Source organism: Schistocerca serialis, chromosome 5 (assembly GCF_023864345.2).
Source record: "Schistocerca serialis cubense isolate TAMUIC-IGC-003099 chromosome 5, iqSchSeri2.2, whole genome shotgun sequence".
Classification (NCBI taxonomy): Eukaryota; Metazoa; Arthropoda; class Insecta; order Orthoptera; family Acrididae; genus Schistocerca; species Schistocerca serialis.
The window spans coordinates 606246420-606261472 of NC_064642.1; the positions used below are offsets into that span (position 1 = coordinate 606246420).

Below are 15053 nucleotides of genomic sequence, written 5' to 3' on the forward strand. Positions count from 1 at the left end.
GTTCTTTCTTCCATTTCCAGGAGTGTAGTTGTACAATTTCCCAATGTCCTTTACGAGAGTGGAACGGTCTAGAAATAGTCCGACAGTGCTTCTATGAAACCTGCGCCAAGAAATTACGTGTGAGTGAAGAATAGTCATGTAGAAGCAGATGTAGTAGTTTTTCTGTGCGCAAGTTAAAATTTTACCGGAATTTTCCAGTTACACTCGTGTAGAAAGTACAGTCTTGTGCAATGCGGTAAATCCTTTCAAAACACCTTGTACTTAGGAATTAGGAAACCTGGTAACAATAATGGCACGGATTTTTAATTGGGCTTGCATGGTAAGTCATTTTCTGTCGTTAAGTGCGATCAGTTCCACTACGTGATATTTTTATAAGAACTCGGTATCATTGTCTGCGATGAATTATCCACGATGCTTATTTGAAGAAGAAACACCTGTCAATCGCTGTCCTATTATCTCGAACTGACCAGTTTCGGCCTGAGTCGCTCATCTTCAGATCATTTCTCGTAGCTATGAGGCAACAGGTCTTAATTGAACATTAATTTCTCTGTAATTTAGTGACATGTATTAGTATACGGCAGAGAAACTGATGATGCCCGTTAAGAGTGGTTACTCTGTAACTATGAGAAATGACCTGAAGATGAGCAACACTGCCCGAAACCGGTCAGTTCGAGATAACAGAAACAGAGCTTGACATTCGGAAATCAAAAGTATTTCTTATATTATCGTATGCACTAACGAGGTCTGAAGATTCTCACGTCGTACAAGGGGGTTACTCGAGGCTTCCCCTGATGCACGCGACATCCAGGAGAGCCGTGCGACAGCACTGGGAGTGCCCCGTCAATAACAGTGTCAGGGGCCAGCACACGTCATGGTGCGCGACCGTAGGTGTCGGTGAATCCCCGGGAATTCTCTAGGTCAACGGCCGGTCCCGAGCATGACGTTGGGAGAGCCGGGTGACGTTGGCACTGCTTTGCCACTTTCACCGCGTACAAAGGATTCGCGACGGCCCAGAAGAATTTTGGGACGTGAGCCGGTTGCTGGCCTCGCCTTACGAATCTCGTCGCAGTATAAAAGACACGCGTCCTCCACAAGGGCCACACAGTTGCGATCGCTCTGCTTCCAACTAACTGCTGCACTATGAAGACGTCCCTGGTAAGTTTTCATCATACGTGTATCTACAGGCAACACAGAAAACCTAAGAACATCATTGTACTAAATCTGAACTTCTAAAATCTATTTCTAAATGCTACCTAATTGATAATCATTCTGGTTTCATAGCAAAGGACACTGCTACGATCGAAATATTCATGTGTTTTCGTTGTTGTTGCTTGGCCTAGCATACTATCCCTTCTGAATCTACGTCTACATCTATATGACTACCTGAATTTCACACTTGTGTTTGACTGAAAGTCCATAGTACAGCTTTTAGACTGTGCTTGAATATTGCTCGTCAGCTTGTGATTCATGCCAGATATGACTGACAGAGGAAGTAGTGATGCGCGTAGGTTTTATTAGAGGATCGTTTAGTAAGCTCCAAAGCGTCACGGAGATTTTTAGCCAACTCTAGTGGCGGACAGCGCAAGAGAACCGTTCTGATCGCGATATGGTCCGAGAGCGTGAGTTGCTAGAAGAGTCAACCAATACAGTCCTTCCTCCTGGCTATATTTCGCGTAAGGGCCATAAAGATAAAATTAGAGAAACTCGGATACACTCGGAGGCTTACAAGCAATGGTTCTTTCCAAGCATTTCATGCTACAAGAACGGGAAAAGGGCGAAACGACAGTGGTACGCACAGTACCCTCCACCACACACCGTAAGGTGGCTTGCGGAGTGTAGATGTGGAAAAACGCTACCATTGCACTCTCGAATGGCAAGTGAGAAAAATGAGCAACTGAATCTTTTCGTGACCGATCTGATATTTTTCACTTTAACCATATAGTAATCCTTCCCTTCGTAGATTACACTTAACAAAACATTTTCGCTTGCAGAGGACAGAGTTGTATACTGAAACTTCATGAAAAGATTTCATGAAAAGTAAATGCCACCTCAATGCTTATCATATTTGTGACACTCTCTCTCATATTTCATGACGATACGAAACGAACTACACTTGTTTGAACTTTTCCAGTGCCCTGCGCCAATAGTGTCTGCGGAAAAATACTAGAGAAGAGGCGAAAAAGCGTAATGTAGGCAACATCTTTATTAGGTTTTTTGCAACTTCTAAGAGTTCTACCAATAAAACGTTGTTTTCGGTTCACCTTCCCCATAATATTTAGTATGCAATCGTTCCAATTTTAAGTTGTTGATAACATTAAATATTGTTGTGCTTCTCTATGCTGATATCTTCAGATCTGTCTTCCTGAGCAGTAATCAAAAATACATTACAGTTGTGGTCATTATTTGAATGAATTTCTTTCCATGACATTCCCATGTGTTTTATTGGCAAGTTTTCAAGGAAGTCTGACAACAATACGCTTTCATTATTTGACTTTCAGTTTGTATGTATACGCAGTGACAGTATTCACAAATTCCTCGAACTTGCAGCCTCTACTTCAGCAACGTCCGGCACAACCACCATGAATAACTATCAGTGGTGTTTCACAGCACAAAGGAAAGACAAATCACATTGTCTAATTACAGTCTGTTTAATTTTATTTCCTTTCCATTAGTCAGACGCCACGTTGACGCTGAATATTTCTCCTGACATTTCTTTTATTCTGTGAAATAATCTATTGCCCTCGATTCAAACCTTTTTTTGGGTTGCTGCGGTACATCGTTTAGCGGTTAATAATCGTCCGATACTTTTCTGTCAGTTATTTGTCGAACTGAAATTTCAGTTTCAGGCTTTTACATAGAGCATTTTGTTATTTTTCGTTGTGTGACTCGTATTTCTGAATACAACTAAGCTTTTTGAACACTGCTACAAATTACGTTTAAATAAAAGATGTGTAGGATTGTCAGATCAAACAGTTATGCTAAACGTGATGTAGGTTATTTAACTTTAGCTAAAAATATTGTAGGTATGAGTACCATTCCATTTTCCGTTTTCGATCCAGAGTACTGCTTCTCCATTACTATTCTCTCGTTTATTCCAATTCTCCTTCTACCCTTGTATCCTCACATCTCAGACACTTCGGTACTCGGTTGTCCCACGGCCCATTATTCACCTACTTACATTTCTGTACTCCAGACGTACGTTCTTAGAAATTTCGTCTTCAAGTTATGGCTTATTTGTGGCACTAATAGACTCATTTTGACAATGTGTGCTCAGTTTTCCATGCTAGTCCTTTTGTTACCATTGATACTTTTCACTGTAAACTTTAAATGCACTTATGAAACTTTTATTTTTTTAATTACGTCTTCGATATACAGGGTTGTCTCTGCGCAGTGAGAAGGACACTTCCTCTGCAGCCGCCTCTGTTAATATTTGTTGTGCAGTACTGAAATCCATTTGGGACAACTTAAAGGGTGCACACCTATTAAAAATCAGTCTGCCAGGATATACGAAGGCTGTTTGGAAAGCAAGGTCTAGTCAGCCGCGAAATGAAAACCACAATGAAAATCAGATGAAACTTCGCATAGATATGTTGGGCAGTGTCCCTAGTATGCCCTTCGATTATACCACACTACTCTTTTCAGAGGGCACAGAGAGCACATAAGGATGACTGGAAAATAGTGTCTCGCTCCAAGTATGGGTGCCTGTGAGAGATTTCGTCTGATTTCATGCAACCCACAAAACATAACTGTTATGCATTTCCTTCCTCACGCAAATTCTCGGCCACACACACCGCAGGAGCGACGAGGAAGCTCTTGTAGCGTTTTCGATGGGAAGTGTTTGACCAACCACCATACACCTCGGACTTGGCTCCCTCTGATTTTCATCTCTGTTCACTTGAACCGCTGAGTATGAAGTCAACATTTTGGCATAGACAACAAGGTGCAGATCAGCGTAGAGACCTGCCATAAAGTACGGATGGCTGCCTTCTATGACGAGGGTATTGGAAACTTGGTACAATTCTACGCTATTTGTCTGAGACGGAGCGGCGACTGTGTAGAGAAGTAGCTGAAAGGTGTAGGTGACTGTTGTAAATAAAACATTTCTGATTTTCACTGTGGTTTCCCTTCCGAGACTGATCGGACTTTAATTTCCGAATAGCCCTCTTACTTGTCATTCTTACCTACTACACTCAGCAGAGACATTTTTGCGAAAATATTTACAGTGTTAACCTTTCTGAGAGACTCCTGACACCAAATATAAACACACAATCAAGTAACGATTTGTTTCTGCCATCTATAATGACGATTACCCCTGTAGTGAAAATGACGTTATCTGATGACAAATGTTTCGACTTCATTACTGAACCGTATAAGGGAACATTTGTGGTTTGAATGTGTACCACAGAATTTTGTTTTATATTTCATGTACATGTTTGCATTCGTTAATCTCAGATTTTTAGCAAATGGCACTACAGTTTTAATTCTGTGTTGATATGTAGTTACTCTACCAGGTTAGAGCAATGCACATCCCCAGGAATGCGTGTGTGGGTAGAGAGTGGAATATTGTGTAAGTTAAGTTAGTTGTGAAATTCGTTATTCTTGATACTTACGTATACTTGTGAACCACACGTTATATTGATAACACCAGTCACCTGATCTGGGTGCCAGGATTAGCCTCTTCGATTCCCTAATCTCGAAAGAAATAAATATCAATGCTGTTTCCACTGAGCATAAAGACCAGCGTCTCTCTTCCCTCCCGGTAAGCATGGAGTAGTATGTATTTAAGATCTGACTCTCCGTTGAAGACATACACAATTGCTACGCACGACAGCTTTCTAGTTGAGCGGCAATGAGGATTCCTTAAAAATATCTACAGTTGTTTTTCAGAGACACCAACCACAAATTGCTCTTTTAATTTCTCCGTTTGTCGAACAAATGTGACTTTCGTGCTGTTTCAGAACTACGTATCACATTTACGTGTAAGTCACATGATCGTATTTAAGGTAATTCTGTTTAACAGTTTCTGAAATTAAGCGTCAGTCTTCAAGAAACTGGGTTGTGCCTTCTTAGAATATTGCCCGCCGCTTTCTAAAGCAACAGGAGTGACGTGTTCTTTGAACTGAATAAGTGGCAAGTGCTTTTGGTTATTGAAACTGCTTTGGTATGTCATGAAGCTCTCCACAAGTTGTCAGGCACTCGGCACTTGTCGATGTTCAATGAACGCAACCGATATTGGAAATAAATGAATTTTCGTAACAAAATTTGGGGTGGTGATTCATTTATGAATTTACACATTTCTTTATGTTTGGAGGCAGCCAGACAGGCATTTGTAAACGTACACTAATAATTCTCCATGATAGTACTTGGGTATAAACAAAAGGTATGTTTAAAACACTGTCTGTGTACTGTAAACAACAGCTGGTCAGTAACACATTTCTGATGTGGAAACTACAACAACATAGCGAGATTCAAGTACCGGACAGTCACGTAAATGCTTAGATACGGTGTAATCGCCGACAGGTGGTAACATAGAAACGTGTGCTGGCCGGGCTGGCCGAACGGTTCTAGGCGCTACAGTCTGGAACCGCGCGACCGCTACGGTCGCAGTTTCGAATCCTTCCTCGGCCATGGATGTGTGTGATGTCCTTAGGTTAGTTAGGTTTAAGTAGTTCTAAGTTGTAGGGGACTGATGACCTCCGAAGTAAAGTCCCACAGTGCTTAGAGCCATTTGAACCATGGAAACGTGTTGCAGGTGATCTTTGCCGCTGCGCTGCTGGTGGTGTTGGCTGTGTACCCTTCACCGGCGGAGGCAGCGGCTGCAGCAGCACCAGTGGCTGGACACCACGGTGGCCGGTACGGACCGCCACCGCACTACGGAGGACCACCACACCACGGGCACCATGGCGGCTACCACGGCAGGCCGCCACACTATGGAGGGCACTACCCCCACCACGGCTGAGTGCCAGGAGTGTCGCTGCTGCAGCAGTCGGACTTACCTGCCTGAAATATTCAGATTATCGCATTAGCAAATGCGGTGCCTGTACTCTGTACCTTCTTGACAATAAATTATTGTATTTTTAAACTGTCTCTTATTACGAAAGCTTCCATGCTGAATATACGTTTTTGATCCAATTTACATGGAGTCACTGAACCTCTCTCTTTCCTCCATACCTGAAGTCACTGTTCATGGCCCACGCAATCTGTTCATCAAATACTTTAATGTATCCCAATGATGCCGGGCCGAGACTCGAACTCGGGACCTTTGCCTTTCGCGGGCAAGTGCTCTAGCAACTGAGCTACCCAAGCACGACTCACGCCCCGTCCTCACAGCTTTACATCTGCCAGTACCTCGTCTCCTACCTTCGAAACTTTGCAGAAGCTCTCCTGCGAACCTTGCAGAACTAGCACTTCTGAAAGAAAGGATAATGCGGAGCCATGGCTTAGCCACAGCCTGGGGGATGTTTACAGAATGAGATTTTCACTCTGCCAGGAAGTTTCATATCAGCGCACACTCCGCTGCAGAGTGAAAATCTCATTCTGGAGATATCCCAATGATATTATACCAAAAGTACTAACTGAAAATCTTTTTCAGACGTACCAGTCATCAAAAAAATATTATTATAGCGATCGAAATATGCCTCTGTCAAACTCATCGATAAGAAAGTTGATAGATATCAAGAAGTACCAATCTATGTCTGCGCTGACATTATCCTCTAAAAAATTTTGATGAGGTGATATATTCTAGAATAGCATCTCACTTTAGCAATAACATCCGCAGCAAATCACAGTTGGTATTTTTGAAGAGTTGCTCTACTGGGAATGCCATTTACACGTTCACTCACGAAATTTTACAAGCATTAGACAATGAAATAGCAAAAGTTGATATTTGATGCGAATGACAGGATTCTCCTAGATAAATTGAACGGTTGTGGGATTGATGGTATATCCAAGCAATGATTAAGTCATATCTAACCAAAACAAAGCGGAAAATTGAACCAATGTAGTCTAGTGACATTGTACTGACTGGGGAGAATGTTCCTCATGTATGTAAACAATCTTCTGTCTAATATACAACAAGAAGAATTTGTTCTTTTTGCAGGTGACACTAGTACCGTGATCAATCTAAGCATACATACAGAAATGAAAGACACTCAAAACATTGTTCTCAAAACTATTATTGGTTGATTTTCTGCTAATGGTCTCACTTTGAGTTTTGGAGGTCCTAATGTAACTTAGTTCAGACACATCTGCCTTTAGAATCATTGCAAATCTTGATCAATGACACATCAGTAAATTGACACATGTTGCATATTTTCATTCAATATATCCTATGGAATAATGGTATGGAGTTACTCATCTTTAACAAAGAAAGTCTTCAATGCTGGAAAATCGTGCTGTAACATAATATGTGGTGCTCACTCACGATCATCTTGTAGACATGTATTAAGGTTGGTCATTCTGACCACTGCTTTACAGTATATTTATTCCCTCATGAAGTTTGCTGTAAATAATCCAGTGCAGTCCGAAATTAACAAAAATGCACTTGATTAAGGTAACCCGGAGGTAAAATGACAATTGTTAATCCATAATAAGGCTCCCTTTAGCACAGAATGGGTCCACTACACGGAAACTAAAATTTTGATAACCAGCCAACTTACCCACTCATACAAAATGTCTCACAGACAGCAAATTAAAATTTGAAACCTAAGACGGTATCTACTTAAAACTTCTTCTTCACCAAGAAGAATTTCCATTATTGTAATAAGATGCTGGTAGGAATTACTAACTCATATATAAATTTAAAAAAAGGAACTTATAAATGTTCGAAATGTAGGCATATTTTACAATTAATTTGCGTTGTGAATGTAAAACAAACGCAAATGATCGATGGAACACAGTATTTGTGATGTGCAGATACAATGACTGCATCAGTTTGTCTTTTAAATGTGCCAAAATCAACGATTATGAAATTCTTTGCGTTTTACACTAAAGGAAAAAAGCAAACCACAATCCGGTGCTTCACAAATTAGACTACAAAGGTTACACAGCTCAGAAAGTGTGTGTTACCATTTGATAGGAGCTGCACACAACCAGCACCTTAAGCATCAAATTTTGTGTACTGATTAACCCACATATCATATCTGCAGAAAAGTTAATAAAACGTACGTGCATCATGTATGCTAACGACCCATCTTACACTACCACTGAATGTCTAACAGCAATTCCTAGAATGCTAGCTAAAGCAAGACGGCATTGCTGAAACTTCTAAGTTCCATCAGGACGCATCACCCCATATTTTGTCCCTCATAGTATAAGAGTACCTAAATCACTTGACCTCTGATACTTTAGTATTCCTGCGTTTTAATATGGCATGGAGTTATCCTCCAAATACCGCACCATGATGACTTGTAACCTATTCGATCTTCCCTCTCATATTGGAAGTGAACTAGTCTTGTTATCTATTTCGTCTATGCAAAATTACACTGAAAATCCAAAGAAAATGATGCACCTGTCTAATATCGTGTAGAGCCTCCACGAGCACGCAGAAGTGCCGCAACACGACGTGGCATGAATTCGACTAATGTCTGAAGTAGTGCTGGAGGGAAATGACACCATGAAACCTGCAGGGCCGTCCATAAATCCGTAAGAGTACGAGGGGGTGAAGATGTCTACTGAACAGCACGTTGCAACACATCCCAAATATGCTAATTACTGTTCATGCCTGGGGAGTCTGGTGGCCAGTGGAGGTGTTTAAACTCAGAAGACTGTTCCTGGAGCCACTCTGTAACTATAATGGATAAGTGTAGTGTCTCATTGCCCTGCTGGAATTTCACAAGTCCGTCGGAAGGCACAATCGACATGAATGGATGCAGGTGATAAAACAGGATGCTTACCTATGTGTAACCTGCTACAGTCGTATCTAGACGTATCAGGGGTCCCATATCACTCCAAACGCACACACCCCACTCCATTACAGAGCTTCCACCAGTTTGAACAGACCCCTGCTGACATGCAGAGTCCATGGATTCATGAGGTTATCTCCATAGTGTACGCTAGCATACACTCGATACAATCTGAAACGAATATCAACGATGTTTCGTTAAATGATTCACACGCTAACACTTGCTGACCGCCCGCATTGAAATCAGCAGAATTTTGAGGAAGGATGGCACTTCTGTCACGCTGAAGGATCCTCTTCAGTCGTCGTTGGTCCCGTTCGCGCTGGATCTTTTTCTGGCCGCAGCGATGTTTGAAATTTGATGTTCTACAGGATTCCTGATATTCACCGTGCACTCATGAAATTGGCATAAGGGAAAATCCCCACTTCATCGCTATCTTGGAGATGCTTTGTCCCATCGTTCGTGCGTCGACTGTACACCACGTTCAAACCTCCCTTAAATCTTGATAACCTGCCATTGTAGCAGCAGTAATCGATCTAACAACTGTGCCTGATGCTTGTTATCTTGTGTAGGCGTTGCCGACCGCAGCACAGCGCCGTATTCTGTATGTTTACATATCTCTGTATTTAAATATACATGTCTATACCAGTTTCTGTGGCGCTTCAGTGTATATGATGATTTCAACTTCATCCGCCAACAGAGAGCGTAGTGGCATAGCTATCAGAGCGCCATCTGTGTTACCCTGTGACATAGAATGCTCATAGCATGACCGCTTGATGTGGTGCAAACGTGTGAAGCAAGCAGGCAACCAGACGCACTATAGCTAACTGAGCGAGTTCGAAAGGGGTCAGATTGTGACCTACCGATACACAGGATGGTCTTTCGGAACATTGCCACCCAAGTTGGAAGTGTTGCGTAGTTCAGCAACAGTGCTCTTATCAGTAGTGACGTGAACGTTCTACATCTTTAGACGAGGTTCTGGACATCCATGCAGTATAGACGCCTGCCAGGATCGTCGTATTGTAAGAGCAGCAGTGGCAGATTGTACAACCACCACATAACGTATAAGAGGGTTTGTGAGTCGACACGTGTCAACATGAACTGTTGCAAACCAGTTATTAGGAGTGGAACTACGGGCACGCACACCTATTGCCCGTCTTCCACTCACACCACAGCTTCTACTTCCAGTGCTCGGCTGGTGCCGCCAGAAGATCACTTGGAAGATGGAATGGCGCGCTGCGGTCTTCAGCGATGAAAGCACATTCAGTTTGCACACAAGTCATGGTCGCTTGTGCGTAGGGCGTAGGCCTGATAAACGCTTTCTTTTAGGGTGCGTTCGTACAAGACACTTGTGCTCAACCCAGCATTTAGGGTCTGGGCTACGATGAGCTGCAACTCTGATTCACCTTTGGTGTTTGTGGAGGAGAAGCCAACCTGTGCTCGGTAGGTGCAGAATGATGTTTGGCCCGTTCTTTGGCCGTTCTCGTAACAGGACGGTGATGCGATGTTCCAACAGGATAATGCTCGCCCACACACTGCCTGCAAACTCCGAGTGCTCTGCAAGAAGTGCGGCAACTTCCCTGACCAGCACCATCTCCTAACATGTCTACAATCTAGCAGGTGTAGGTTATGATGGGACGAGTGACTTGTGCGACTCCTCAGCCAACGACTATTACATAACTACTTGAATTATTTTTTTTTGGTCATCAGTCTACTGACTGGTTTGATGCGGCCCGCCACGAATTCCTTTCCTGTGCTAACCTCTTCACCTCAGAGAAGCACTTGCAACTTACGTCCTCAATTATTTGCTTGACGTATTCCAATCTCTGTCTTCCTCTTCAGTTTTTGCCCTCTACAGCTCCTTCTAGTACCATGGAGGTCATTTCCTTATGTCTTAGCAGATGGCCTATCATCCTATCCCTTCTCCTTATCAGTGTTTTCCACATATTCCTTTCCTCTCCGATTCTGCGTAGAACCTCCTCATTCCTTACCTTATCAGTCCACCTAATTTTCAACAGTCGTCTGTAGCACCGCATCTCAAATGCTTCGATTCTCTTCTGTTCCGGTTTTCCCACAGTCCATGTTTCACTACCATACAATGCTGTACTCCAGACGTACATCCTCAGAAATTTCTTCCTCAAATTAAGGCCGTTATTTGATATTAGTAGACTTCTCTTGGCCAGAAATGCCTTTTTTGCCATAGCGGGTCTGCTTTTGATGTCCTCCTTGCTCCGTCCGTCGTTTGTTATTTTACTGCCTAGGTAGCAGAATTCCTTAACTTCATTGACTTCGTGACCATCAATCCTGATGTTAAGTTTCTCGCTGTTCTCATTTCTACTACTTCTCATTACCTTCGTCTTTCTCCGATTTACTCTCAAACCATACTGTGTACTCATTAGACTGTTCAATCCGTTCAGCAGATCATTTAATTCTTCTTCACATTCACTCAAGATAGCAATGTCATCAGCGAATCGTATCATTGATATCCTTTCACCTTGTATTTTAATTCCACTCCTGAACCTTTCTTTTATTTCCATCATTGCTTCCTCGATGTACAGATTGAAGAGTAGGGGCGAAAGGCTACAGCCTTGTCTTACACCCTTCTTAATACGAGCACTTCGTTCTTGATCGTCCACTCTTATTATTCCCTCTTGGTTGTTGTACATATTGTATATGACCCGTCTCTCCCTATAGCTTACCCCTACTTTTTTCAGAATCTCGAACAGCTTGCACCATTTTATATTGTCGAACGCTTTTTCCAGGTCGACAAATCCTATGAAAGTGTCTTGATTTTTCTTTAGCCTTGCTTCAATTATTAACCGTAACGTCAGAATTGCCTCTCTCGTCCCTTTACTTTTCCTAAAGCCAAACTGATCGTCACCTAGCGCATTCTCAATTTTCTTTTCCATTCTTCTGTATATTATTCTTGTAAGCAGCTTCGATGCATGAGCTGTTAAGCTGATTGTGCGATAATTCTCGCACTTGTCAGCTCTTGCCGTCTTCGGAATTGTGTGGATGATGCTTTTCCGAAAGTCATATGGTATATCGCCAGACTCATATATTCTACACACCAACGTGAATAGTCGTTTTGTTGCCACTTCCCCCAATGATTTTAGAAATTCTGATAGAATGTTATCTATCCCTTCTGCCTTATTTGACCGTAAGTCCTCCAAAGCTCTTTTAAATTCCGATTCCAATACTGGATCCCCTGTCTCTTCTAAATCGACTCCTGTTTCTTCTTCTATCACATCAGACAAATCTTCACCCTCATAGAGGCTTTCAATGTATTCTTTCCACCTATCTGCTCTCTCCTCTGCATTTAACAGTGGAATTCCCGTTGCACTCTTAATGTTACCACCGTTGCTTTTTTTAATGTCACCAAAGGTTGTTTTGACTTTCCTGTATGCTGAGTCTGTCCTTCCGACAATCATATCTTTTTCGATGTCTTCACATTTTTCCTGCAGCCATTTCGTCTTAGCTTCCCTGCACTACCTATTTATTTTATTCCTCAGCGACTTGTATTTCTGAATTCCTGATTTTCCCGGAACATGTTTGTACTTCCTCCTTTCATCAATCAACTGAAGTATTTCTTCTGTTACCCATGGTTTCTTCGCAGCTACCTTCTTTGTACCTATGTTTTCCTTCCCAACTTCTGTGATGGCCCTTTTTAGAGATGTCCATTCCTCTTCAACTGTACTGCCTACTGCGCTATTCCTTATTGCTGTATCTATAGCGTTAGAGAACTTCAAACGTGTCTCGTCATTCCTTATTACTTCCGTATCCCAGTTCTTTGCGTATTGATTCTTCCTGACTAATGTCTTGAACTTCAGCCTACTCTTCATCACCACTATATTGTGATCTGTGTCTATATCTGCTCCTGGGTACGCCTTACAATCCGGTATCTGATTTCGGAATCTCTGTCTGACCATGATGTAATCTAATTGAAATCTTCCGGTATCTCCCGGCCTTTTCCAAGTATACCTCCTCCTCTTGTGATTCTTGAACGGGGTATTCGCTATTACTAGCTGAAACTTGTTTCAGAACTCAATTAGTCTTTCTCCTCTTTCATTCCCTGTCCCAAGCCCATATTCTCCTGTAACTTTTTCTTCTACTCCTTCCCCTACAACTGCATTCCAGTCGCCCATGACTATTAGATTTTCGTCCCCCTTTACATACTGCATTACCCTTTCAATATCCTCATACACTTTCTCTATCTGTTCATCTTCAGCTTGCGGCGTCGGCATGTATTCCTGAACTATCGTTGTCGGTGTTGGTCTGTTGTCGATTCTGATTAGAGCTACCCGGTCACTGAACTGTTCACAGTAACACACCCTCTGCCCTACCTTCCTATTCTAACGAATCCTACACCTGTTATACCATTTTCTGCTGCTGTTGATATTACCCGATACTCATCTGACCAGAAATCCTTGTCTTCCTTCCACTTCACTTCACTGACCCATACTATATCTAGATTGAGCCTTTGCATTTCCCTTTTCAGATTTTCTAGTTTCCCCACCACGTTCAAGCTTCTGACATTCCACGCCCCGACTCGTAGAACGTTATCCTTTCGTTGATTATTCAATCTTTTTCTCAAGTTAACCTCCCCCTTGGCAGTCCCCTCCCGGAGATCCGAATGGGGGACTATTCCGGAATCTTTTTCCAATGGAGAGATCATCATGACACTTCTTCAATTACAGGCCACATGTCCTGTGGATACACGTTACGTGTCTTTAATGCAGTGGTTTCCATAGCCTTCTGCAGCCTCATGTCGTTAACCATTGCTGATTCTTCTGCCTTTAGGGGAAATTTCCCACCCCTAGGACAAGAGAGTGCCCTGAACTTCTATCCGCTCCTCCGCCCTCTTTGACAAGGTCGTTGCCAGAATGAGGCTGACTTCTTATGCCGGAAGTCTTCGGCCGCCAATGCTGATTATTTATCAAAATTTAGGCAGTGGCGGGGATCGAACCCGGGACCGAAAACGTTTCGATTATGAATCAAATACGCTACCCCTAGACCACGGGAACGAGCAAACGTAGCATAACGCATGGCTGGACGGTGTTAGCCACATGTACGATAGACTGGACGCCAGGCTCAGCTCCTACATTGCCGCCAGTGGAGTCTATACCGCGTACTAATATGATTCTTTCAACATGGATCGACACCTGTAAATGTAATCATTTCATATACTCCATATGCTGTGCTGCAACAATAAATCTCAAATGCATTAGAAGGATGTAAAAGAGTGTAATAATTTTTTTCTGGCAATGTATTTGCTTTAAGTGGGTGCAGGTATGGCTTGGAAAGATTGTTCGCCTGTATTTGTACATGGTGTTTCCCTTTGCTGAGTTTCGACGTTTGACACTCGTCTTCGAATTATTTATCTACATAAAGTAGAATTTATGAGTGATGGAGCTCATTTAGTATTTTAATTGTGCCATTTTGATCAGCCGTCAGTTATTTCATTATATTTCATACTCTCTTGGCTCTCTTCAGCCATCAAATTTTATGTTTTTCACGCATAACAGTTTTTTAATCGTGGTTCTTATAATGTGATTTACAAGTGAATTAGACTTCTTGGCAATTCCTGGAGGTTGCATATCTTGGACCTAAATCTGTAAATAATTACAATGAAATAGCTTTGATATATGTTTCTGTGTGCAGTGTAGATCTGCAACTCCGGATGTTACAGAAAAACTAGAACTCACACGAGCAAACGAAACTAGTTATTTGCAATCAGAGCTTGACAGAAGAATGATCGACCCCCACCGCCATTACCTATGATTTCAAGAAATCAGTGTAGATCTCGAAATACTCTGTGCTGTGATCAGTAATGATGTTTCTCGCTAATTACTGAGATCACAGCAGTGTTCTTGCAGGAAAGTAGAAAATGTAGGCTGCTGCAATTGCTTCGTTACCTTGGTATATTGATATTTGCACATTTCTCGCAGCAAAGTAAGGACACTCTACACAAGTACGATGCTGGTACATAATTCTTGTTTTTCAGCGCTACATGTTCAGTTTCCATTTGTTTCCCCATTACACAATATTTCGAGTTGTTACGTTATTAGGTGGTCATTGGAGAATGTGTTTCTAGGAAGATTATGCCTGATGTTATTTTATTTCCATCGGATGGTGCTAAGGTTTTGTACATCT

The 15053-nt window shown here is 42.2% G+C and overlaps 1 long non-coding RNA gene across 1 annotated transcript; it reads left to right on the forward strand.

Annotated features, from left to right (window-relative positions):
• Positions 1-1030: 1030 nt before the first annotated feature.
• Positions 1031-6082, forward strand: LOC126481574 (uncharacterized). The gene is made up of 2 exons (XR_007587593.1): positions 1031-1155; positions 5753-6082. It is a non-coding gene; the product is annotated as an uncharacterized LOC126481574 (long non-coding RNA).
• The last annotated feature ends 8971 nt before the right edge of the window (positions 6083-15053 follow it).